We start from the raw sequence: 26,580 nt of genomic DNA on the forward strand, positions 1-26,580 counted from the left end.
ATGAGTAGGGCAGCAATCACTCTTCATATGAAAAACAGGGAGCATAGCAGCAAGAGGCTGATTTCACTATTGAGTAACTGGTATGAAATCGTCTCAGAAATAACCACAATGCGATGACAATGAAGTAATACTAACTGCAATAAAACTCTCTCTGTCTGACTTCTGTCCTGCAAAAGGCAAAAGCATCAGAATCTCACTGGCTTATGCAGATACAGCGCTTCCCATCTTGTTGTTCAGGTGCATATTCTATAGGAAGAAAGCCTACCTGTGCCTAAGGGCACGTCTTCACTACCCGCCGGATCGGCGGGTAGCAATCGGTCTATCGGGGATCGACTTATCGCGTCTAGTGAAGACGCGATAAAATCGATCCCTGATCGCTGTGCCGTCGACTCCGGAAATCCACCGTGGCAAGAGGCGGCAGCGGAGTCGACGGCGGCGCGGCAGCAGTCGACTTGCCGCCATCCTCACAGCCAGGTAAGTCGACCTAAAATACGCCACTTCAGCTACGCTATTCACATAGCTGAAGTTGCGTATCTTAGGTCGACCCCCCGCTGTAGTGTAGACCTAGCCTAAGTTTTCCCTTTGTAGAATTGGGGTTAAGAGCACTTCCCTATCTCATAGGGAAGGATAAACACATGAAAAGACTGAGGCCGTCTGAGTACCCAAGGAAGATATTAAATAACTTAGTATACTGCATATGCATCTAGATACATAACTGTAGAATGGAAAGAAAAAAAATATTTAAAGGCAACCCACATATAAACTGGCACCTCGTATACCAGATTGCATTAGAGACAGATAAGAGGGGCCAGGCATAATCAGTTGCAGTGCATCTCATACAATGTATCAGGCATTGGACTCTGAAGCACTTAGTTTTACATCTGAGTAGCAAACTAATGGAAAAACAAGATTTAGAACAGAAGCACTGACAACCTCTTGTCTACACTGGTGTTAGCAGGAACTGTTATAATCAACAAACAAGGGGAAAATGTGAAAAACATTTCCAGTATATTCGGGAGGTGCCAATATACCCTATGGCTTGACACAAATTTATCCTTGTTGACAGTAATGGAATGAGATTTTACATTTCTAAGTAGCTGGGATTTTACAAGCCCATTCTCAGGCCTATCCTTCTCTTCCGAAGTTTCAGCATGACAGCTCCGGCTAATTATCTCCAGCCAGCTTCTGCGTAACTTGATATTTTGTTTCAAAACATGTAAAGATCTGGGGAGCGATGTCAGGCAGATGTGGCATAGTGCACATCAGGGAGCGCATACTGAGGGGGAACGCGTGAGATTCTGTTAAAAGGCTCCAGAGGCATTTCGCTTTCTAAAGCATTGTAGTTGTAAGTGTAGGCTGGGGTGCTGTGATGAGGGTGCATAGTGCTGCAGTGTGACACGCATCTAAGAACCTAGATGGAGGGAGATGTCTACCTTGGAGATGATTGGCTCAATTCTTTGGTTCAGTAAGTTCCCACTGTGCTGGTTAAGTGAAGTGAACTTAGACTGGCTGAAGATTCCTCATGGAGTGTCTTCTCCTCTGGCTGCTTCTTCCTTCTCTGGAGCGGCGGGGAGGGGGAAATGGATATGTCTGGGCAGGAAGGGGAGGCAGGGGAGTAGGTTAGGGTGTAGTGGAGCAAGTTTTTGCTGCTATTGATTCTCTACTGGGGGAAGGTCTTTCACCAGCCCTGTAAGTTAAAGCTGCCTCGCTGAAGTTTATGCTGTGGCCAATCAGCTGAGAATCAGGGAACCGTGTCCAGTTCACTGACCGCCTTCCTTTTCCACTTGGCCCATGGGTTGCTTTGCTCGGTCACAGTCGAGAACTGAGCCTGACTGGTTGAGGCCCTGATTCAGCAAAGTACTTAAGCATGTGCTTAACTTTAGGCATGTGTTTAAATATTCCACTGTCTAGGAATGGGAAAGTCACATGCCTAAAGTCAAATATGTGGTTGACTGTTGTGTTGAAATGAGTTCTTCCTTTTGGAGCACTAAGTAGCAGGTGATTTCTAGATGGACGTTAATGTTAGACGTGGGGGAAACTTTGAGTTATACCCTCACCGTTGAAGGAGAAGGGGCAGGATGTTTTGGACTAATACAACAAAATCTTGGGTGAATTCCTGGCCACTTTGAAGTCAATGGGAGTTCTGGTGATGACCCCATCTGCTGGATTTCACCCTTTAACCTGGACCATTTCCTAGGGCCACTCATTCAGGGCTCATCTAAATCTTGTCTCTTCTTCTTGTCTACAGTCTCAAAGATCTGGCCTTTTCTGTCTAGACTGTTTACCACCACTCTTTTCTCCAAACCCATATCATTTCAAGGTTGGGACTGGGGGTGTCTTTGTTTTATTCCAGGGTGTTGTACAAAGGAGCAGCTGATTGTGCCCTGAAAATATTATGGTAATTTAAATAATAAATAATGGGAAGTAAAAGCAGCAAAAGATGGAACTAATTGGGTGAGATTTGCACATACACAACCGGCTCTGAGCTCAACAGCAACTGGAAATGAATTAAAAGCTATTTTCAGTTGACAAAATTGATTAAATATTCAATAGTGCAGCGAGTGATTTAAAGGTAGCCAGTTATGAAGTAAAATTTTTATGTACCCAATTACTTACTTTAAAAAAAAAAACCCCTCACAAAGCTTGTGATGTATGAGGGTAGATTAAAAAGGTTCTTAGCTTGGGGAGAACATTCTAACTTGCAGAACATCTGCTGGCTTCATGCAAATTGTGTGCCCTAATGACTCAACCAACATGGGGATTGGGATGGGGATTCTTTATTTTGGAATGCGTGTTGAATGCTTCTTTTGCTGTGTGCTGCTAGCCAAGGACTACATGATCAAATCCCAATGTGGGGCTTCGTTAACTGAAAAGGCAGTACGTCTCCGTCTTGTTTAAACAAATTGGATTGCTGTAGTTAGTGGTCCTATGTGTAAAGAACAGTACTAAAACAGAAAGTAGAAAGCAGGCACCTTTAAATTTGCTTTCTTTGGGCGACAGACTTTTGGGTCAGGCTCTGCTGTCAGTTACACAGGTGTAAATATGGTGTAACACCATTTGAAATCAGTGAAGTTTTACTCTGATTGCATTGATTTTCGTTTCAAATGCTTCATATTCATGCTGGTGCATCTGAGCAGACGTTTTGTCCCTTTGTTTCCCAGTGTGTTTTTTCACAGCTGAATGTAGGAAGGATAGTCCAGTGGGTTGGACACGATCCTCAGGCTTGGGAGACTCAGGTTCGATTTCTTGTTCTGCCACAGACTTCCTGTCTTTCTATGCCTCAGTTTCCTATCTGTAAAATGGGGCAAGAGCACTCCCCTCCCTCACAGCACTCCTGTGAGGATAAACACAACACATTAAAGATGGTTTACACAGTACAGCTCACACAGTATGACAGTGGGAGCCATATAAGTGCTAATATTCAGTTAGTGCATGGGTTAATTTTAATGCTTAAGAAAAGTAAAGAAATATAAGTCAGATAATTGGCTACAATCCACATTGGTAGATAAGTTGAAAGGAGGGCATTTAAATGGGCACAGTTAGGGCCAACGGGGGAAGGGGGTGCTACAGCCCCATCTGTAGCTCCATATTATGGCATGTGAATGGAGGGAGGCCAAGTCAACCCCCAATTATGTCTTGTTTTAACTTGGCCATTGTGACAAAACTACCCCCTTCTTGCAATCACTTTCTTCTCTTCGGGTGGTCCAAGCTTTTATGTTGGATTAATGAAAGAGAGTAGTTAGAAGCCAGTTACAGTGAAAAGCCATCTCTAATTGCGCTAGTACTAGAAGGCAGTGAGTGTGTGGGGGGGAAGTAAAAAGCAAAGAAGCCAAACCAGGGTTAGATACAGGGCATTGCTTGCACATTCAAAACATCCACTCAAGTTACCGAGGGTTTGGTGCAAGGAATGTAGGAGCTAGGCGGGACGTGTACAAGTTCTTTTATAGAAAATCTTTAATATAGGAGATGATAATAGAATGTACCAATTAATATTTGTAAGTTCCTGGATGTTGAGAGAGTGAGTTTGTCCCATGATAGAAGGGGGCTAGCAGTGAAACTTGGATCTGGATCCAAACAAATTTTAAATTTTGGGTGGTTTTGGATCCAGGGTTTTGGCTCTGGCCCACACTGGGGTAATTCCATTGATTCCAGTGAAGCTACTTGAGGTATGAACAAATGAAAGTAACAGAATTTTGGGGGCGGGAGGTGGGGAGGCAGAGAGAGAGAGTGAATATTCTAAATTCACATGCATGATAACTAATGGGAAATATACCAATGCCCGGAGTGGATGGCCTTGTGATTTTGGTGATCTGGGCCATTCATGTATATGTTATGTGTTCTGAACCCTTATTTTTAAACGGGACACACTGCCACAGCATAGTAAATCAAACACAGTCTTAGTTATGGAGTTGCTACTGTTGGCTGCGTAACAGAGCACAAGCATCTACACGTAGCTCAGTAAATTTCAGTGCTTCTTTTGCCTTTTAATTATGTTCATTTGTCTGTATTAGCACGGATACTGCTGCTTGTGTGATGCATTCTACAGATATTTTTCAAAATATAAAGAAAATGCTAACAGAAAACTGTGCAAAAAAAATCTGCTGTCTAATTCAGTCTTAAGAAGTTGTGCAAGCAATAGACATTGGAGCAATGAGCAATTATGAAATTCTAAAGGAACAGCTAGTTGTAGCCAAGCAACAATTGTTTGAAGGTGGCTCTATTTATTTACCTCTGGCATGAATTACGCAGTGGATTCAGGCTAAAATGTTTTATATGAATTCATTCAAACTCTCCATTATTTAAAGATGCTTTAAAAAAACTAACTGCCAATGGAAATGTAGGTCAAAAGCTCCATATCCTATATTTGCTGAAAAAGTTGTGCATTGAACATTTCATGCATCTGAGTTTATTAAAGCAAGAGCTCTCCTTTGCACCTTTCCTGCATAGTACCTTTCACCTGGGAATTCCAGAGAGAGATTGATTAGCATTAAGGGTCAGGGTTTGCCACTGTTGCTCACCTGGAATAGTACTTTACTCTGCAAATAGTCCCATTAAGGCCAAGGGGAAAGGTACTACTCTGTGTGAGTAAGAGTGGTAGAATCTGGCCCCACTGCAGTAAGCCTCAACAAACTTGCGAGGTAGGGAAGGGAGGTAGGGGTTACTTAGATTCACTCTGGGTCAAAGAGCAACCCCAACCAGAATTGTAGAGTTCTGATTTGCAATACGTGGCTCTAACCTCTAGACAATACTTCCGCTTTTGGTGGGAATAGGGGGGTTAGAATGCAGTCTTTGTGTTGGCTTTTAGTACATGAAATGCTAAACTTGCCCCTCAAACGATATCACTGTACCACCTCACTGATGAAATGCACGTGTACTGTAGGGGCCTGTTTTCTTCTCGACGAATGCCTATCTCCTCTGACCATATCATCCTGCTCCCACCCAGCTGAAATCCCTTCACTGGCTTGTCCCACTCTTTCTCTATTATGTTTAAGCTCATCCTTTAAACCATCGACAATGCCAGTCCTGCCTTACATGCTGTCCTCACACCGTACCCCCCCCTCAGGCTTCCTTTGCTTCTCCGTATCCTACTTCTAAACGATGCTACAAGCTGCCTAGTAACCTCACATCTCACTGAAGTTGAGGCACTCCACACCGCCCAGCGCTGGGCCCTCTCTCATCTTCTCAGCTTCACACTTCCTTTCATGAGACACCTTCTAGGCTTGGAAGTCTCTCATTTCCTTTATGCCAAGAATTCTCCCTCACCAGCTTAAAATCCCTTTCCTTTTGTGATTCTCTTCTAAGCCGATCTGTTTACTGACAGTGCCCCATGCCTTCTAGCACCTTACCGATCCTCCTCTTTATGGCCTGTGTCTGGAAGTGCTCTAGGTCAGGGTTGCTGTATTATGTGTTCCACATGATATCAAGTAAATTCACAGGGCTATATAAATGCTAAATAATACAATATGTATTTGACTCAAATATATGTTTCAAATCACACACACAAATCTAGTCTACAGTCTTCTAAAGGTAGTTTTATTCAAAGCACTGCTATTCTATGTAAAATTGCCGAGAGATAAGACTTCTGCTATTCATTGTTTTTATTTAAGTATGAAATAAAAAAAATCAAAGGGAGCCTTTTTGCAAAGATGGCTTTACTTACTCAAGCTGATAACTTTTTTCCCTGGCCCTTGATATTAATTTAGTTTTCTCCAGATTGCTATCTTGGGATACCAATAGTTGTCTATTTACCTGTAGAACGGGGAAAGCACAGGAAGTTAGCAATGGCAGCTCCCTCAGATGCCCCTACTGATGTGTCTCAAACCAAGATCTCAAGTTAGATGTGGAGACTAAAGCAGCTTAATCTTTTTTTCCATTTCAAAATTAAGATAGTTTTGTGACAAAATGAATCTCATTTCACCCGATAACAAATTTCTGCTTGAGATGTTCATTGTGTTTGCAAATGTTCCTACAAAGAAGATTCAGCTTGCATGAATTTCTTGAACCCAGCAAGCTGGAATTTAGTATTAAGTGTTTGTACTGTGGTAGCGTGTACGAGCCTTCATCATGGACCAAGACCCCTATTGTGTTAGGCACTGTAAAAACACAGAACAAAAAGACAGCTCCTGCCCCAAAGAGTTTACAAGTACAGCTCTACCCCTATATAACGCGATCCGATATAACACGAATTCGGATATAACACGGTAAAGCAGTGCTCCGGGGGGGCGGGGCTGCGCACTCCGGCGGATCAAAGCAAGTTCAATATAACACGGTTTCACCTATAACGCGGTAAGATTTTTTTTGGCTCCCGAGGACAGCGTTATATTGGGGTAGAGGTGTATTGAATTCCTGGAATTGTTTGCAGACAATTTGCACTGCTTTTCCCCCAGCTCTGTAATATGAGTGTCTGAGTTATAACGTGTTGTGAATTGGACACTTAGCCAGAGGGATCTGCTCACAAACTCATTTTACTTAAGCTATTTGAAAAAAGCAGATCTCGTCAGCCTAGACTTGTAAAAAGCTACTTGCCCAGGGTGAGTGAAACATGGTACTTTTTTTCCCCATTGTGATCATTATCATGGAAAAGGATGGATGAGCAGAAGCTTTCATTGGGCTGGTAAATTTTCTGGACAATTTTGCAAGCTTTAGTTTATTGTAATATTTCTTTTGCTCGGTTTTTTTTTAAAACACAGATGCTTCTTGATCGTTCTAATACCCTTCTTTAGGATATAGTATTCCTTCCTTCTAGGACTAAGCAAGTTCGTTGCCTGTCTCTGCTGTTATCAAGATGACTGGCATGTTGATTGACAAGAAAACTAAGATGACTTCTGTTGAAATCTGTTCTACTCTCTGAAACTACTTACATTCATTATCCCCATGATGAGTAAAGGGTTTACAGTAGTTTATAATTTGGTCTCATTTCTTTCTTCTTGGTATGCTTATTAATCACCTTGTCGTAGAGCAGCCAGGAGAACTTTGTTCATTCTGTGTGGTTTGGCCTGAGAAAGCAGTATTTTTAATATTCGGTTTTCTTGGGAAATTAAATAGATATCCTTGAATTTTGGGGACCATAAAAATAGATGAGTGATAGAATAGACTTTGATTAGAAATTAGAAACCCATAAGGTGTTACAGTTAAAGAGTGATGAAAGAAACCTATAGCCATACCACCTCAAGATGAGCTCATAAACTACGCAGGCCCGGGCTAGTCAATACTTGGATGGAAACCTCTGAAATCATAGGCGCTGCAGGGCTTAGGGTTGGGGGTTAGTGATTCAGTCTCCATTGTTAGTATTGAACCAATGCTCCAGTATGGCACCAGGGGGCGCTGTGTTGATGGAGGTATCCCCTTGGCTAAGAGGTAAAACCAAAGTCCTGATTATTTGGTCATTTAAAGATCCCATGTTACTTTTCACAAGAGTAGAATAATTCAACCCAGCGTCCTGGCTATATTCCAAGTTCAGTAATTACAACTTGCCTACTCAAGTTCTGCCTGCCATTTCAATCCTGTGTACTGTTCTTCACTTCTTTTTTCCTAAAGTGTTGTGTTTCCGTATGCTATTATTGATGATGATGATAATACTTGACATTTTTATATAGCACTTTTCATCCATAGGATCTCAAAGGGTTTTACAAAATCATGGTATCATTCTCTGGTTTTACAAATCATTATTTTTATGACTTGTGTTCGGTCAAACCCAGAATACATGATGCTGTGTAAACTCAGGAAGGCAAAATCCCTGTTTCCTAAGTGGGGAAAGTGAGGTACCGAGAGGATAAGTGAGTGTCCCAAGGTCATTATCACAGTTAGGAACCGAACGCAGATTTGCTAACTCACAGAAGCATACTGAAAGTCTTTTAAAGCAGCTGCTACATTTCACCCTGGAAATGGCCACCCTTCAGGGGTAGGTGAAATGAACTAGATTGTGCACCCCTTTGTACAAATGCTCAGGGACACAACCAGAATTTTCCTAAGGAGGAGGCCAAGGGCTGCTGATTTTTGCGAATGTCTTCCTTGGGCCGAGCGTGTGATGGGGAGGGGGCCTATTGCACAGAGGGAGGGTTTTTTTTTTCTTTTCCTTATTGGGACCATCATCTCCTCAACCCCCATCAGCCCTTGGCTCCTCCCACCTTTTCCAGCCTGAGGTGCCCCTGCCTGTATCTCCAGCAGCTCTGTGTTGTGGACTCAGCTGCCTTTGCAGATGTGGAGGAACCTCAGCACCCTGGCCTCTGCAGGATTCCCATACATGATGCCTGTGCCACAGAGCTGCCCAGCCAGGGAAGGGACTGGGGACCACCGGGGTGCGTGTGTGTGCATGCTTCTGCCAATGGAAGAGGGGTAGGGTTTGGCCCTCTTCGTTGTGTGGCCCCAGCAATCACTGGAGAAAGTGGCTTGAGGTCTGACTGGATGAAAGGCACAGCAAAAATTTCTGTATCTTCTAAATCTGGGACAGAAACTGCCTCTGTATGTGTTGTGCAAGATGCAACCCTGTTTAATTCAGAAACTGTCAATGTTGGCAGTAATTTCACAGTATCCTTGAGGAGAGATTTATTGCATTTTCATGTGGCTTTACAGCGGTGTACGCAGTAGGTAGTCGGCTTAGACTTGCCTTAAAGTGTTGGGTATTTAAAAAAAGTAATTATGTGCAGAATGTAGTTTCTGTAATAGGCTTATGGAGAGTTGGTTGAATTTGCATCTTCAGCGTTAATAGGCTGCCCAACGACATGATTGTACAGTAAACAATTCTGAAAGGTTTACCAGCCCAGGGACACAGCTGATTAAAAATACAAGGTGCATGTTGTGATCACTCTGTCCTGACTGGAAGGGGTGTTATTTAGTGACACATTTCATCAGCCTGTTGTCTAGGAGGAAAGGTATCCGTTTGTTTGGTCTTTTCAACTTAGTCCCTTTATAACTTTACATTAGATACAGGACCCAGGGCCATTGGGTGCTATTGATTTTTAAGCAGAACTCCTCATTGACGTGTTTGCATGTAAAATAGGAGTAGAGATTTCCTTACAAAAGCACCAAAATATTTTAAATGGCAGGTATTGGGATTGTACGGGGTTTGTTACTAGTTCTTTGCAGGGCCTGATTCCGCTCTCATGTGAACATGCACAGATAGTGTGTAACCTCACGAGTCCACAAAGAATATTTCTGTTGGGGTGTTCTGTGTGCATTCCCTTGAGAGTCTGTTAATGCTTTGATGCTCATGTTATACGACACATCTTTCATGGCTGAGAAACCTTATATGTTCTCGTTAAAGGGAATCTCATTGACCGTAATTGAAATCCTGGCAGCACTTCAGTTTCATTAAAGGATAACTAAAAGCGATGCGTTTTTCTTCCTATGAATCAACTGCAGCCCTTGTGTGCTCTAGACATTGTACATATTCTTAATAAAACTAACTTTTGGCTTGCAGCTCTCCTGCGTGTGATGTTTATTCTTAGTTTTATATTTTGGGAGACTGCATTTTTGAGTGTGGCACAGGTCCCCTGGCACAGTGCAAGGACAAGGTGTGGGGGAGAGTGGCGTTAAAGATGTATTTAATAAGATAGGAAGGCCTTTAACAACACATGGCAAGGTTGCGGGGGTTGGGGAGTAGGGATTCCTAGATGCTGTTCCCTCTTCTTCAATTGAGATGCTGCAGTTTGCTTAATGTCTTTGTGTCAGAATTTATGCACCTGTAAAAAAGGTGTTTTAATACTTGCCTACTTTGCAGGGTGGTTGGGGAGCTTTTTATTGAGATCCTCAAGGTGTTCTGCAAATGCAAAGGATTGGTATTCTCGTTACTTCACGGGGCAAAAGGTGCATCCTCTGCCGAAGGGGGCGTGATACCTGTGCAGAACGTAACACCATCCGAGGGGCTGCAGGTGGAGCAGAACACGGAGAGGAGCAACTTTTGTTACAGCTTCTAAAAGGAGCGGGCTGCATTCTCTTCACCGCTTGCCATGCTGCATGGAAATGGCCGGTGCACTGCCCTCACCCCCGTGAAGATGTTTTCTGGTGCTGCTCCTTAGATCTAATCACCTAACAATAATTCCTAGAGCAGAGCAAAGATCCAAATTTTGGCTAATCAGGACGAAAAGTTGAAACATTGAAATTGTTCTACAGACAGAAATTAGGGTGACCAGACAGCAACTGTGAAAAATCAGGACAGGGGGTGGGGAGTAATAGGCACCTATATAAGACAAAGCCACAAATATCAGGACTGTCCCTATAAAATCGGGATATCTGGTCACCCTAACAGAAATCCTGAAAAATGTTGATTTGGAAATGGCAAAATGTTGAGTTTAGCGTCAGTGCACATTGAACTGCAATTCTGTACATTGCCACATTGCCTTGTGGGAGCTGTGGTTTGGAAACCTGGTGCCTTCCTTCTCTCCCAATAGGCTAGACTACATCTCATATAAGCAAGACTACTGGCGTCTGTGTCACATCATGGAACACAAAATCTGACCAGGGAGCCTGGCCTATAAGTGGGGGGGCTTGAACTACAACTCCCATCAGGCAATTTGGCACAATAGGGAACTTGCAGTTTAATGTTGAACTGACCTGAAAAGAATGGTTTCATTTTGATTTTCCTCATAGAAAACGTGATTTTTTTCCCCTGAAACTGCGTTTTCTGTTGAAAAATGATTTTAACAGAAAATTCCCCACCAGCTCTAATGATGATCCAGTTTATGAGAGTACTGCAAGGAATAAACTCTGTGCACTCTTTAGCATGAGCCACACTAGAAGGGCCGTTGTTTGGCCCCAAGAGAACAGAAAAGTTTACACTGTGAATTGTATGTAAATAACACTAGCAAAGTAGAGCTGGGCAAATACTTTGTAACAAATAACATATTAGAAAAATGTTGCCCCTTTCTCAGTTCATGAATTATTTGGGAACAGCTCCTGATTTTCTCAGATTTCTTAGAATTTTTTTGGCTGAATAACCTCTGTGAGCAATTCTTGGCTTGTAGTTTGTTTGCTCCAACAAACTGGAACTGTGGACTAGTGGGTTATGGATAACTGGGCTTCTAAGTTAGAGAACAGTGCTAGTGGCCCCAGAGGTTCATGGCTGGATAGTTTACTGTGCACATTCAATGCTTGAACTATTTTGATTGGGCACATGGGTCATATGGTATGTTTCCTTTCCCTAAGTGATGGGTCCAATCAGCTAGAATCAGAGTTCCGTCAGGAGCACTCAAGATTGAAAATTTTAAAATTCACTTTCTCTCTGCAGCATTTGCACCAAATTAGCTGTTTCCACGAACATCCTGCCAGTGATTTTGCTGGAAAGAACACTTGCAGAAATTGAACGCAAAAGGAGCGTGAACCCAGCTGAAGTGAAGTTGTTTACCAATTTTAAAGAATATTCTTTTAGATTGTAAGATCTTTGGGGAAGGGACTGTCACTTATTGTATTCTTGTACCGTGCCTAGAACAATGGCTTCCTAACCTCATTGGCCTCCAGATACTACTGCAATATACATCTGAAATACTAATATTCATAGAAAACAGTGACTGTATTCACTCTGCTCTATACAGCAGCAGATATGTAAGACAGCACAGGTACATTTTATCCTCTCAGATCCGTGGTCAGTCATGCTCGATAACGGTGTGAAAATTGGATTTGTCAACTAGTAATCCCTCAGTGATCAATAATTAGTTGTAATTATGCGCTGTTTAAGTGCTCTGGAGAAGGAAGTTTGTGGCTGGAATGGGAAATTAAGAATGGCAGATGTATCAGCCCATTTGACATAGGAGAAACTAATTTAAAGAATTGAAGTTGAACAAGGAAAATAGAGCTAAATTGCTTTTCAAAGCCGCATTATGTCACACAGCTGTAGTCCTGAAGATCAGATGCAGCATTTTAGTCAAGAAGTAGGTTAATATAAGAGTTAATTGGGTTTGCTGACCATAAGCACCATAATTTGAATGATAGAGGAGTTTGCTTTATTTATTAGTCCCCTGGTATGTTTCCTATTATGGGAATTGGGTAAGACAACCTCCCCCGCCCCCGCCCCCAAAGGATTAGTGTGGAATGTTCTTTCGCTATTTTAGCTGTTTCACAACCAAACCCCAACATATATATGTATATGAATAACCTAGCTCACCGTATAGTCCATGAGAAATTAAGTCTCTATTTAAATCTGTAATCTTTGATCTAAGCAAATATATTAACTAGGTATGGAAGAGTCACCCAAAGAAAAGCTGGGCACGTACTGTACTGTAACAAATGTCCATATGCTTGGTTTGGATTTAGATCTTCTCTCTTTATTTTCTACTAATGATCCTTAAAAAGTGAACAATATAGACTAGATTTTCAGAGGGCCTGAGATTTATTTCAGTGAGAACTGTGGGTACTCAGCACCTCTGAAAATCTAGCTCCTTGGATTTAAATGAAGGACACCCTCTTTGTCTACCACAGGTAGTTCTTCTCAACCAACGAGCTAAAGAGGATATCTGACATCCGATCGGGATAAGTTATTTCTGCTCTCCAGCCATGTCTGATCGTTGTTCTCTTTGCAGTCATTAAAATGACATGAACCATTTAACCTCAGGAAGTGGGAGTGAGAGTAGACCTATTACACAATTATATGTGAGAATGAGCTGATATAATTTATGGTATTTGAGGGACCAGTGCTTTTTAAGGTTCTTGTATTCTTGTGGTACATGGCTAAGCTTAGCAGATTATTTTTCCATCTCCATGATGTATCCATAGTAACCTGGCTGGCGTCCAGTGGAAGTGACTGACTTTTATTTTGAATGAGCCTGTGACACACAGAATTAGAGATGCGTTTTCTGTTAGAAATCCATAGCATGTCCTATGGTTTTGCCACAGAACAGGAAACTGCAAGATCTGGGCTCTACTCCTGGCTTCACCACAGATTTCGTGTATGACCTTCAGTGAGTTGTCTAACTTCTCTGTGCCTCAGTTTCACCATCCATAAAATGGGGGGGAGGGGAATACCACATTCCTTACTTATGACTATTACTGTTCCTTTCTCTGTAATATTCGAGCCTGACATATGTTCCTACCATCAACTTCCATCGACTTCAATAGGAGTTGAGGTTACTCAGCCCCTTCCAGAAAGGAGCCCTGCATTTTCTGGGTTCTTGTGATCAATTTAAATAATTTTGGATTTAACCACTTTGAATAATTGAAGTGAAACTGACCAGTTTATATCTTGGGAAATCTCTCCCCCAGAGCATATACTTGGTAGAAAAGACACTTTGGATCAAATTCTGCTCTGTTACACTGTTGAAAATGTAGAGTAACTCAATTGCTGTATTTGCAGATTTTGGCACTATATATGCTAAATAAAGTAGAATTGCTATATAACCAGGCATGCTATTACAACTGAGAAGAAAGATAAATTATAGCTTTATTGGTATCCCTAGATATTGGTCTCTCTAATTTCTGGCACCTAAACCTGCTCCACCAAAGTGAAATCTACCCTGGCCCAACCTTTTCTAAGGACCTGATTTTGATCTCACTTATATCAGTATAATTAAGAAGCAACTTAGCTGAAGTCAGTGGAGTTATATGGATGTAAGGGAGATCAGAATCTAGCCCTGTATCTCTGGTTGTGCCAGAAGAATTGAGAGTAGGGGTCAGTATAAAATAACATTTTGAATACATGCTTTGGGCCTAGTATAACTGATATAATGAACTCCAAGAGCTTGATTTGCTTACAGTAGTACTGATAATCTGTCATTGTAGAGAGACAAGTAAATAATGATGCAAGATAAACGTGATAGCAGAGGCCAGTGCAAAGAGAATCAACAGGAGACAAAATGTAACTGAAAGGCTCAAGTGATGTCGTTTGGAACTACAAGTTCTTCCTCTCTTGTCATGGAGACTTTTTAATGTTTTGGAAAACAGGCAGTTACAAAAATTGAATTCTATGAATCCTTAGAACAATTAGGAGCATTTTAATTTGCTTAGCAAGGGCTGCAAGGAGAAGGCCTCTGCATCTATTTGTCTCTCTATCATGAAGAAATAAACATAAAAAAGCAGATCTGTTTGCTGGTGACATTTTCCCCTGTGCTCTCTAAGGAACTAAGACGTGTACAGCAGAGTGGCACAGAAGCATTTTTTTTAAAACAATTCTCCATGTTATAGCCAACATGGGAACTTTGCTATGCCATCCTTTCAACAAATGATGAAGAGAACGGCTCTTTAGAGTTTACATAGCATATGGGTAGCAACTGGACACTTGTTTAGCCCTATTGGTTTGAGTTGTCTGATTTCCATAGTTGGCAAGCCACTGGGATTGGCACAGAAGAGTTAATTACAGTGGAATTATGGTGCTCTAAAAGGAGGACTATACAGTAGACATATATGCTAACTCTGTGGATCAGACCTTATGAGCAGATTTGGCCAGAAAAGCTAAGGGAGTAACCAGTTGGGAAGAGGAACTGCACTCCATGTGTGAATCTGGCCAACAGCTGAGCATCTGTACTCTTAAGTTGCCAAGTCTGGAGCAGCAGAAATCTTAAGGAATGGGTCAGAGAAAGAAGAAGAATATTGCACATCTCCAGTAACACTAAAGAGTTACCCAGGAGGAACTGTCAAGCAATCGAATCCTATTTCTAAGCCATGCCCTGAAGTCCTTAGGAATTTTCCTAAAAGAGGGCTCTCCAGCTCCTATTTTGTTTTAAATCTGACTTACTGTTTTCAAAAGAAGTCTAGATTGTATCTAGAAATGGATCTTTCTGACTTTATGGAAGCCATTTAGGAGTATAATGAAGCAGATAAAGGAAGTTCTGTGCATGTAATAATTCTAAAGCAAGTGTTTTATAGAGACTACATGGATTCAGGTTTGCTTCACATTCCTGGCTCTCAGAGAAGAGGAAGCAAGGGGATAAAATGGCTTGAGAGAATGGATGTGAAACCAAAGGAACCAAATGTTATAGGGCCAATATTATTACCTGATGACTGGAGATTAGGAAATACTGTATTCTTTTTTTGTTATAAAGGCTTGTGGTAGTATATTGTAAATTATGAAACAATGATAATACCCATGTCCATACAAGCATTCTGCTTAGAAATAAGCAACCTAGTTACTTATTTAAATAAAGGAAGTTGCATGAGGTGAGCTTATTTGCTGAAAATATTAGAGGAATAGGGTATGTTTGTGCCAAAGTCTAATAGACCTAATGGAACCTAAGAAGTCAGAGGTAGAGTTCATTCAGCAGAGTCAAAGGTAACCTGCAGTCTATTTTGTAAGCACCATGATTTATATCATGCGTTTCTCTACTTTACGGTCTGTGCTCTTATTTTTAGTGAAGGATGTAAGTAAGAAAAACACAAGAAGAGGACAGAGACACAGAATTAATTTGGTAACTCAAACCCTGCCACCAAGCTTAGCAGGATGTGAGAAAGCAGCGCTAAGCAATATAAAAATTGCTACTTCTGCCTTACAAAGAAAACGAGAGATACAGCGGTGGTGAATGGTGCTTTGCACCCCTGTAGCACTTTGCAACCAAGGCTTTACGGACGTTCATGAATAAAGCTTCAATAACCCCGGTGTGGGAGGTTAGTATTTAAGCAGGGTCGGCTCTGGCTTTTTTGCCGCCCCAGGCAAAAAAGCCTCCCGCCGCCCCCGGCGGGGAGCGCGGCAGGGGAGGGCGCCGAGCCCAGCCACGGGCCCACTCTCCCCGACCGGCCGGAGCGCTGGGGGGAGGGCGGCGAGCCCGCCGCGGCTCCACTCTCCCCGGCGGCCGGAGCGCCAGGGGGAGGGCGGCGAGCCCAGCCGGGGTCCCGCTCTCCCCAACCGGCCGGAGCGCCGGGAGGAGGGCGGAGAGCCAGGCCAGGGCTCTGCTCTCCCCGGCAGCCAGAGCGCCGGGGGAGAACGGTGAGCCCAGTCGTGGCCCCGCTCTCCCCGGTGGCCGGAGCGCCGCGCCGCCCCCCTCCAGGTGCCGCCCCAAGCACATGCTTGGTAGGCTGGTGCCTGGAGCCGGCCCTGTATTTAAGAGAGACTCTCATGCGCTACCTAGCTTGGTGGTTAGTGCACTGGCCTGGAATGTGGGAGACCTGCTCCCCTGCTTGATTCAGAGCACAGTTTTTCATCCCAACTCACTTTGAATCAGGCAGAGCTGGTACTTGAAGTCGGGTCTCTCACATCCCAGGCCATTGCTCTAACCACCAGGCTACCTACGCACAAATCAATAAGCTCAGTTGTCAGTCCAAATATGGACTTTTTGACACAATTTCATTTTTGAGGAAATGTTTGAAAATTGTTTCTTTTTGTTCCCGTGAAAACAAATTTTGAAATGTTGAAGGTTGCAGCAAAACAGAATTGTCACCCTCTGGTCAGCGCTAGTATTATCTCTGTTTTATAGCTAGGGAAACTGAGGCACACTTACATCAAGCCTGCGTTCTGCACTCCACCACATATCTCCTGCCTCCTAGTTCTGTGTTTTAACTGGCCTTGCTTCTTCTACAGCGGTATAGTACAGTGCACTGACACGGAAATGTCTCAAACTTTCAATCGGGTTAAACATCTAAAATGGACATTCCACCTTTCGTGCTACAAACTGTCATGGAGAGTATTGTCCTTAGGGCGTAGAGCATATGTGCAGCAAATGAACACCTATTGGTTTATGCTGTATGATTTCCATTGTTGGCTTGCCATGAGGGTTTGGAACAGAAGAGTTAGGTAATATAAATAGAAAGATGACATCCTCAAAAGAGCACCATCCACTGCATGTTACCGTGTGGCCACATGGTTCAGAGCCAATAAGCAAATATGGTCTGGAAAACGAGGGTCTGTTGCAATGTTTACAGTAGCAGCAGGGCAGCAGAAGAATTGGCAACATCCACAGAGGTGAACTCTGTTGATCTGCTTCTCCCATCCATCGCCAATGACTTCAACTAGTGGAGGTTGCCTCTTAGATCAGTGGCAGAAACCTAGGGCTGAATTTAATCTTCGATTATACTTTGGGCTTATAGCTCACATTTCCTCAGTAGACCTCAGCGCGCTCTACAACAGACGTCCGTATCATTATCGCCATTCATTCCTATCAGCGGAGTTACTGTGAAGATGAATTGGTCCCATAAAGTGCATTGCCCAGAAGGACTCCTCCTGTTTCTTCATAAGGTCTCTTTCAAATGTTCTTTTCCCTCCTTTCAACAATTAACACGAAGGACAACCAAACACAGACATTTTGCATTTTTTAATACCTTACAAGGTTTGGATGACAGAGTTTCTTGTGTCATCTTTCCACTGGCTTTTAAATGGCATCCTGGCACACATTTGAAATTACTGTAGTAATGATCAGGGCTAAATTCTGAGGTCCTTACTCAGATGTCACTCAGGGCCAAATTCCATGCAGACATGCAAAACCCCCATTAAGTATTGATTGAGTCAGGATTGTGGAATTTGACTTCACCGGAAATTGCCTAAATCAGGACAGAGTAAAAACTGAATGAGGACTTCAGGATTTGGCCCGCAATGAAATGCTATATTTTAATGACTTTCAGCTAGTTTATTAGGTGAAAATAAACTTGGCCAGTTGAAGGGCTGCAGCAAAACAGGGTGTTGTTCTCTGCAGCGGTATCGGGAACCAATGTATATTCAATTAAAAAAAAAGAAAGTACACTGAAGTGCACTTTTAAGCCGATTGATCCCACTGTTCTTTTCATTTCCTATTGTGAATATTCTGTAGAACTGACTGAAGGTTTCGCTCAGTTTAAGAGGAGCCCCACAGTTGTATAATAGGGACACAGAAAGTAAGGCACAGTACATGTTTAAAGAGGAGTGTTTATAGAAACCTGGGAAATTGTGCTTTGACCCAAGCTTTAAGAAAAGCTGCATGTGTTTCGCTCGCTGCAGCTCTCTGAAAGTTCGCACGTAGAGAAGCACTTCTCACCACGAACAAACTGCCAAATGCAGTTGAAATGAAAGTTTCTGATTAAAATGGGCAGGTTGGAGCCCCCAGCTGCTGGCAGACATCTTGTGTAACAATTATAGCCGTTGTGATCCCTGCACAGAAGCTGTTGCTTTAACGACCAGGAGAAATTTACATGTTTAACCCCAGTGGTTAATGGTTTGAATATTCAAGAGTATTGGTTTTTCTTCAGATTAACGCAGGATGGAAACTGGTCTAGAATCAGATTGCCCGTGTCACAGATACAGATATACAAGCAATCGCTTTCAACTTCACTTCATGAGCTTAGATTGATCTGCACAGAGGGCATTTGAGAGGTCTCTGGCCCTATTTGTAAGCCATATCCTGAAATTCCTACTAAGGGAAAGATCCGGTCACCTCTCCTCTCCTCCCTTCCACGTCCCATGAAAAATCCAGAGGAGGACTGTGGGTGCAGAAAAAAATCACCAGTTCCCTTCCATTGAGGGGTTGTTGGGATTTGTATGGGGTTCTACTATCCAGAACCGACTGATCTTGGAAGGAAGGGTGGCCCAGTGGCCCAATTCCCAGTTGGGTCTGTGTGACCTTGGGCAAGTCACTCTAACCCCTCTGTGCCTTAGTTCCTCATCTGTAAAATGGAAATAATAGCACTTCTCTACCTCTTGGGGTGTTGAGGATCAAGACATTAGATTGTGAGTGTGGTAATAGGGGTCATATAAATATCTGAGAGGCAATGGGTCCCATGTCATTGCCCTGGCTTCAGTGTCCTCTGTTCTCGTTCCAGGAACCCCTGCTCAAAGGAGAAGAGATTCTTTATGGCAGGAGGTGCCCTGTCCCAAAGCTAATGCAGCCAGTGATATCTTCAGATTTAGTCTATAAAATTTGCTGGAATTTTGGAATTTTGGAACTTGGATAACAGCAAGGTATACATTCGGTCTAGTTCCCCTCTAATATGAACCTGTTCAGTGACAGGTCTACACTACGGGGAGGGATCGATCTAAGTTACGTGAATAACATAGCTGAAGTTGACGTACTTAGATTTACTTACCGTGGTATCTTCACCGTGGTGTGTCGACGGGAGACGCTCTCCCGTAGATTCCCCTTGCGCTTCTTGTTGAGGTGGAGTACCGGAGTCGACACTAGAGCAATCGGCGGTCGATTTATCGCGTCTATACTAGACACGATAAATCAACCCCCGCTGGATCGATCACTGCCTGTTGATCCAGCCGGTAGTGTAGACAAGCCCTCTGTCAAGCTCATCCATTTACTTATTCCAGATAGAGATTTTAATGTGTAACTGTTCCGCTAGTGGCAGGGAACAGAAGAATTTCCGCAGCTCATTTGCTGGAGGGAGTAAGTTAAACACACTCTCCATACCAATGTATTAATATCTTTCAGGCTATTCTCACCATTTCAGTAGCTGGAAGGACATTGCTCTAATAAGCCAGAGCAAAACCAGTAACATTTCTGACTGATTTGTTTTTTGTTTGAGTCTCAATGAGAGCTTTTTCCTTCGGTCAGTCACCATTGCCATAATCAATAACAGCATGGTTTGCAAATGGATGACGTCCTAAGAATTCGATGATTTCTCTGTAATATTTTTGTGTATCCCCTGAGAGTATTTTATTCTTGAACAACAGAATACAACGAGAGAGAAAAATGGGGCCATAATTGTGTTCAGCAAATCTCACATTGTTTAAGCAAGTAGCCTCTTGCCTTAAGTCATCCTGAAGGAAGTAGGTTTTTCAATAAACAAAAGGGAAAATCTGCTGCGTATATTTTTGTTTTTGTTCTAAGACTAACATCCAGCGCCGCGGGCTCACCTGCTAACCTGTCTGACTGATGTAAGAATGATCACCTTTTGTGAAGCTGTAGTGCAAAATAGTTTCTGCAAATGTATTGCACCTTGCTAAATGGTAAGGATTTGCAATCTGCATAGATACAGAGGCTGTTAGGGTGTCTGCCCAGCTCAGGAACTGCCTCCCCCCTCACTCCACTGTACTAGAAGGCACGTCGGTACTCCGCATACTATAACAGATGCATCAGAATTACCTAAAGAAAGATAGATGTGTCATTGCTGTGCACAGATATTTCCCATTGGTGTCACTGTGAGTTGTGCACAGTGGGATCAGTGAGAGGACGTTTTGGTGAAGGAGCAGTTGAAGTACTCCCCATGCTAAACCCTCGTTGAGCCTGGTCTTACCTAAGAGATGACAAATCTGTTATCCTCTCCAAGAGTTGAGGGCTTCTGGCTGCTAGATTATCAATAATACACAGCCACTTCTCAAATGAAGGTTTCCATTTCTTTCTCACATCACTTTTTATAGCAGGTTTGGTATTATCACTCAAACTTCAGCTCAACACCATCCTGGTATGAAAGGCTTTCCCACGATATTCCTGTTTCAGAGCTCAGTAGCATCAGCACATTTTGGAGCCAGAAGGAGCACCTCTCTGTGTCACACAGTCTTCAGTGAGGACAGCCAACAGGAGTCTTAACTACGTTCTTCCTTAAGTGCCATACCTGATAATAGAGAGACAAGGTGGGTGAGGTAATAGCTTTTATTGGCCCAAATTCTGTTGGTGAAAGAGATAAGCTTCTGAGCTTACACAGACCTCTTCTTCAAGTCTGTCTCTCTCACCAACAGAATTTGGTCCAATAAAAGATATTACCTCTCCCACCTTGTCTCTTTAATATCCTGGGAGCGACATAGTTGCAACAACGCTGCATACCTGATAATGGCAGGGGCCCTATTGGTGTGGCCATGTGTTGTTATGATAGAGTGTGGGATAGTGGGACGCCGGTGGCCTGAAGTCTATTTCCAGCTTTGCCACTGGCCTGCTGGGTGACCTTGTCCCAGTCACTTTACCTCCCTGGGTCTCAATTTTCCTATTTGTAAACTTACTACAACATAACTTTGAATTAAATATTTTTTAAAAATCCCATGCACTTCTATTGTCTTTTAAAATCTGATCTATTTTTCATTAGCTTTCAAATTCTGTTTTCCGGATGAAGGCACATGACTGTGAGCCATCATTCACCTTTTCATTCTGTAGGCGAGCTAGGTGAACTACAAGCAGTGAATAGTATCTTTGCTGAGTTTAGTCCCCTTTTTCTGTTTGCAAATCACCTGCAAACAGACTTAGATATTTTTTTTCTTCAAATTTGGTCGCTATTTGAAATGATTCAACAGAGATGATGTGAATTTCTTTCTGTGGGTGCTTGTGAGCTAGTCAATCTGACTATTGTGACTCACGTATTTGCCATTTGTAATTCAGTTTGCAAGCTGTGCTTTTGGTCACCTATGTTGTATGGCATTTTTTTCTACTCCAGGATTGGATAACTACACTCTCAAAGCGTTTTCTAGCTGGCAATGCAAACTGTCTCAGTGCAATGGCAATCTATTTACTTGAATAACTATGATGCTTTTCTCTTTCTGGATACATTATAGTAAACTAAAATTTACTGTGATGAGTGATCATGGACACTGTCTAAAAGGGGGTAGGAGACCTTTTGACTCAAAATCATGCTCTTTATTCAAATTAACTTCTGTTAATTTTTTTGGACAGTATCTGCTCTGCTCTTTTCTGAAGTCACAATTTCTCCCATCTATTTATTTAGTTACAGTTTTCTAAAATATGCATAATACAGCATCTAGGGAGCACTTACAATATTTAACACAGGAAGTTTTAAAACCAAAATGACAAAACAAGACTCCTTTTGTCTAAAATAAAATTCACATCAACTCTTCCTGCTCCCAGAGAGCAGAGTTGATCGCACCCTACTCCGAAGTTCAGCAAACGTCTTTGTCACACCAGGAAGGGAAGTGAATTCGACAGACAAGGTCACCCACTGAGAATCCTCTTTCCAGAAATGTAAATCTATCACCCATAAGTGTGAGCATCCCCTGCAGTTTTATGCCATCACGGTGGTGATCTATTGCTGGTATCTTACCTTTAATTCCCAGTGATCATCACAAAGTCTTAGGGCTTATCTACACCTGTGCCACTGCAGTGTGTCTGCTCTCCCTTCAGCATCATAAAACCACCTCTATGAGAGGCGGTAGCTATGTTAGCGGGAGATGCTCTCCCGCCAACATAGCGCTGTCTGCACTGGCGCTTATGTCGCTCAGGTGGGTGGTGTATTCACGCATAAGTGCTGTCGACATAAGCTGTTATGTAGACATAGCCTTAAGGCCTTTTCTCTTTTTCTCCAATCATGCTGACTAACTATGTATCTGGCTACATCAGACTAATTTTGCCTGGATTGTCATGCTCAATGCAAGAGCATGATTGGGGAGGAGGCTGACTTTTCAACCAGTGGCAGGAAATCACATTAAATTCAACGTAATTACATTGTTCTAGAGGTGTGATTGTGTTTCAGCTACCAATCTCCCATTAAATTACTTCCAATCAGTCTCAAGCTGCAGAATCAAACCCTCCGGATGCAGATGTAAAAATGTAATACCTATGAAGAAGTGCATTTTGCATTTATATTTTATCTTCACCTGGTGCTGTATATTACACTCTCCAGTTTGACCCTGTTCCCAAAGCATATATCTCACCTGTTACACTCAGGGGTGTAATGTACATTGACTTCTCTCTTTATCCTGGTCTGCTCTTTGGTACATCAAGTGCAAACTGTTAGCAGTTAAATTTGATACATAAGATATCTTGGATGCATGAAGGCACTTTAAAGAAAGAGCATTTGACATGTGAAGACTGGTAAAAAGTTCCCACTAGCAAGGCAAAGTTCAACCTTCATCTTTATTATACATCTCAGATTGTATTTTCCTTGCTTTTACAGAAATATGCATGTACATCAGTATCTCTGATCAGAAAGGCTTTAGACAATGGTTTAAAGGTCTGATTTTCAGACAGGCGCCGTTTTTTCAGGCAAAGTTCGGTATCTACCTGTAATTAATTGCAGGCAGATAAGGCAGCAATAAAGACTCCGTTCAGGAAAGCATTTGAGCATGTGTTTAAGTCCAATTAAAGCCAATGGGATTGAATCAATGCTTAAAGTTAAGCATGTGGTTAAGTTCTTTCCTGAATAGGAATGGACGTAAGCACATACGTAAGTGCTCTGTTGAACTGGTAGCAGGAAATCTAAATGCTAGGTTTAAAAAATGGCCTGTCTTTTAGTACACGCAAACTGCAGGCAAAAATAACCTGGTGATACAATTTTGCACTAGTGATTATTTACACAGGAAGTTGCTCTTGGATGCTTGAGTACTTGACTTATGGTGCAGTCAGATAAAGTGTTAGTAATTGCTGGAGGAAATAATTGCAACCACAGTTATGCGGGGGTGGCGGGGAAGTTTAGGCAGGCTGGCCTGAAAGTTAAGCTCTAAACGTGAACATTTGTGTTGCAATTTGTGGGTGCACAATTGCAGTGACAGTGATTTTTGTGGATGCCTGCAAAAACATAGAGCAGGTTTGAAAATTGGGCCATAAATGCATAGTTTCTAATGCAGCTGTTTATTGCCCCTTCTTCGTCTCTTGACTCTTTCATGCTGAATGGGTAGAATTGCCCAGTCATATCTGAGCAGAGGGGGTATCTGTAAAACCAACATTCAATACTTGTTCCCAGTCTCCATAGCAATTGCCTTCCGAAACAGAACTGAAAAGTGCAGGTGATTCCCAGAAAATGGAGAGTTCAAGCCCTGAACAAATTTTTGGTTAGATAAAATCAAGCTCTCCAATCCAGATGAGCTCTTTATTTTTCCAAGCACAGGATAATTTTAAACCTCCACTTCCTCAAAGAATGGGGATTCTAGGTATACAGCAATCTGGTGTATCTCAGCTTCACGGTCAAAGGGACACTGGCTGTAAAGAGCCCAGGTCATTTTCCCCCCTTGTTGCCCTACTTTAGGATTAGGAGTGGGTGGACACATGGCTGCTCCCTGAAGACAGAACGGGGAAGATTGGAGGGGAGGAGCATGGCTGTCCTCTTAGAGAAATGGGGAGAGGGAGCCAGATCACCATTCCTAGAAAATATTGGGGAGAGGAAGACTCCCTTAGAACAGGGCTGAGGGAGCTGGGGTCTGCTAGGGAAGGCGGGTTCTGGTTCTGTGGCACTGAGGAGTCTCTAAAGAAGCGGGAAAGCTCATGTATTGTATCCACAAGGGCTGGGATGGTGAGGCAGCTTCAGGGCTATCCGTCCCACTGTTACTGAGGTAAGATGGGGAGCTGTCCTACCCCCAGCTAAGAAGAAAGTCTGCTGTCAGGGTTGCTGTCCTCAGAGCCTGGGGAGAGGGAAAATCCGAAGAGAAAATCTTCGTTCCCTTCCAGGTTTGGGGCAGAGGAACCATTGAGGGATTCGTCCCTCTCCTCTCCTCTCCCTGTAGCCTGGAGAGGAAGTACGGCTGTTTTTCTACCCACGTATAGCCAGTTATAATTACTTTAGCCTTTAGTTAGTTTAATTGACTCATAAGTGCAGATAGGGATTTTGGTAGAAAATCACTCTTGTGCCTTTTCTTTCCAGTCATGCCTCTTTTTTTTTTTTTTTTTTTACTGACTCCAGATTTACTAGCAGATGTTAAGAATCCCCAACGCACAGAGATTGTGTCCCCAGATGCCAAGTTGTGAGCCCATCACTTGGCACCTCTGAGTCTAGAGCACTGCAGGATACCCCTTGTTGAAATGACTTAACAGCTGAGTTCCTTTATTGGAGATTTGGAATACCCCCTAAGCACCACCGAATCCCTTGTTGAATTAGCTTGTCTTTTCTGTGGTTATACGCCTTGTGTATCAGAACAATTTCAGTATTCAAGTCTTCTAAACAAGGCTCATTAATTGCAAATTCATGACTCACAGGGTTAGGGACGAGTTAGAATTAAAAAAGCAGCCTGTGGAACAGGAACGGAAAGTGCTTAATGCTCAGTGGGATTCCATATCTTACTGTGAACGGTTCCCACTGCAAATCTCTGATTATACTATAAAGGGTCATAGCCTCTCTATAGCAGGTCAGCTCACCCCCACCCTTCCAAAGTGAAAACCTGTGTTTTCAAATGTTTATAACATTAAGTACCTTGTACCCTTTTTTTTCTCGAAACTCTTTCAGTTTAAAGTACTTGGCAGGCAGTGTCTGAAAATGTGTAGCCTTAATTAAATCTGTATATTTTTCTCTCCCCTTTTTGTTTGTGACATTTCACCAAGCTGATTTTTAATCTGTCTTCTGAAGAGGTATAGCGGATGAAACATAAAGACAAGTCAAGAAAATGGAAGTCTTTTATACCATAGCATACCATACCATGGAAAAGCCAAATGAAACCATGATGGGTGCCACAGTATGCTCTAATTCCTAAAATAATTGTGTGGCATTATTTGTTACTTGTTTTACTGTTGTTCTCAGAGGCCCTAATTAGGATCAGAGCCCCATTGTGCTAGGTACTATATCAGCAATACTTTTGATAAAGCATTTGAAAAATCCCTGATTGTTAATAAATTAATGTCCTCTGCTCTCAATTGATGGGAGCAATTTATGTTCACAAATTTACCATAATTCCTTACCTAATAGCCCCCAAGATTCTGTCATCCGCACAATGGGAACAATAGTACTTTAGACAAAACTATAGTGACATAGTGTTAGTAAATGGACATCATACAATGGGGAAGTAAAGGGAGGAGGAGTTGTAGGATAATTTAGTATTAATGACAGGAAGGAGAACTGAAGATGGAAAGCAACAGATAATAGACAGAACCTAATTCACAGGGGTCGGAAGCAGAGTGACAGAAGGACCCTTGCAAACGTGGTTAAGATTGCCTTGAATATCTATAGTTACTTTTCTTTGAGGATCTCAAGATGCTCTGCAAACCTAAGTGGGCCAGTTCTGCAACCCTTACTGTCACTAACTAGCATTTTCTCACATGAGTAGGTGCTCAGCATCTCTAGATCATACCATTATTGTCCTCTAAGTTTTGCATTGTTTGTTTGACTTCGATGGGACCTGTTCTCTGTTGCTCCTGTTCTGTCCCTCCTCCAGCTGCTATAGGAGTTTGAGGCAGGTGTGTAGGGGAGGCTGGCTGGATGTTAATTCTTGGGCCTTATTGTGAGTGGTCCAAACAAATGGCTTCACTTGTTCAGGGCTCAGCATTTCTCAAGAGCTGGTCCAGTATCATCATCAAGCCATACCGATCTATCTTTGCTTTATGCTGGCAGTACCCATCGGAGCCCAACAGGAGTAATGGGGGCAAACGACCTAACTATTTTTAAGATGGA

General features: G+C 42.5%; 1 protein-coding gene across 1 annotated transcript in view; it reads left to right on the forward strand.

The window, feature by feature from the left end:
• Positions 1-26,580, forward strand: part of TMEM132B (transmembrane protein 132B) — a 367,192-nt gene that overhangs the window by 112,775 nt on the left and 227,837 nt on the right. The window lies entirely within an intron of this gene.

Source organism: Terrapene carolina, unplaced genomic scaffold (genome assembly GCF_002925995.2).
Source record: "Terrapene carolina triunguis isolate 2854851 unplaced genomic scaffold, T_m_triunguis-2.0 Scaffold234, whole genome shotgun sequence".
Taxonomy (NCBI): Eukaryota; Metazoa; Chordata; order Testudines; family Emydidae; genus Terrapene; species Terrapene triunguis.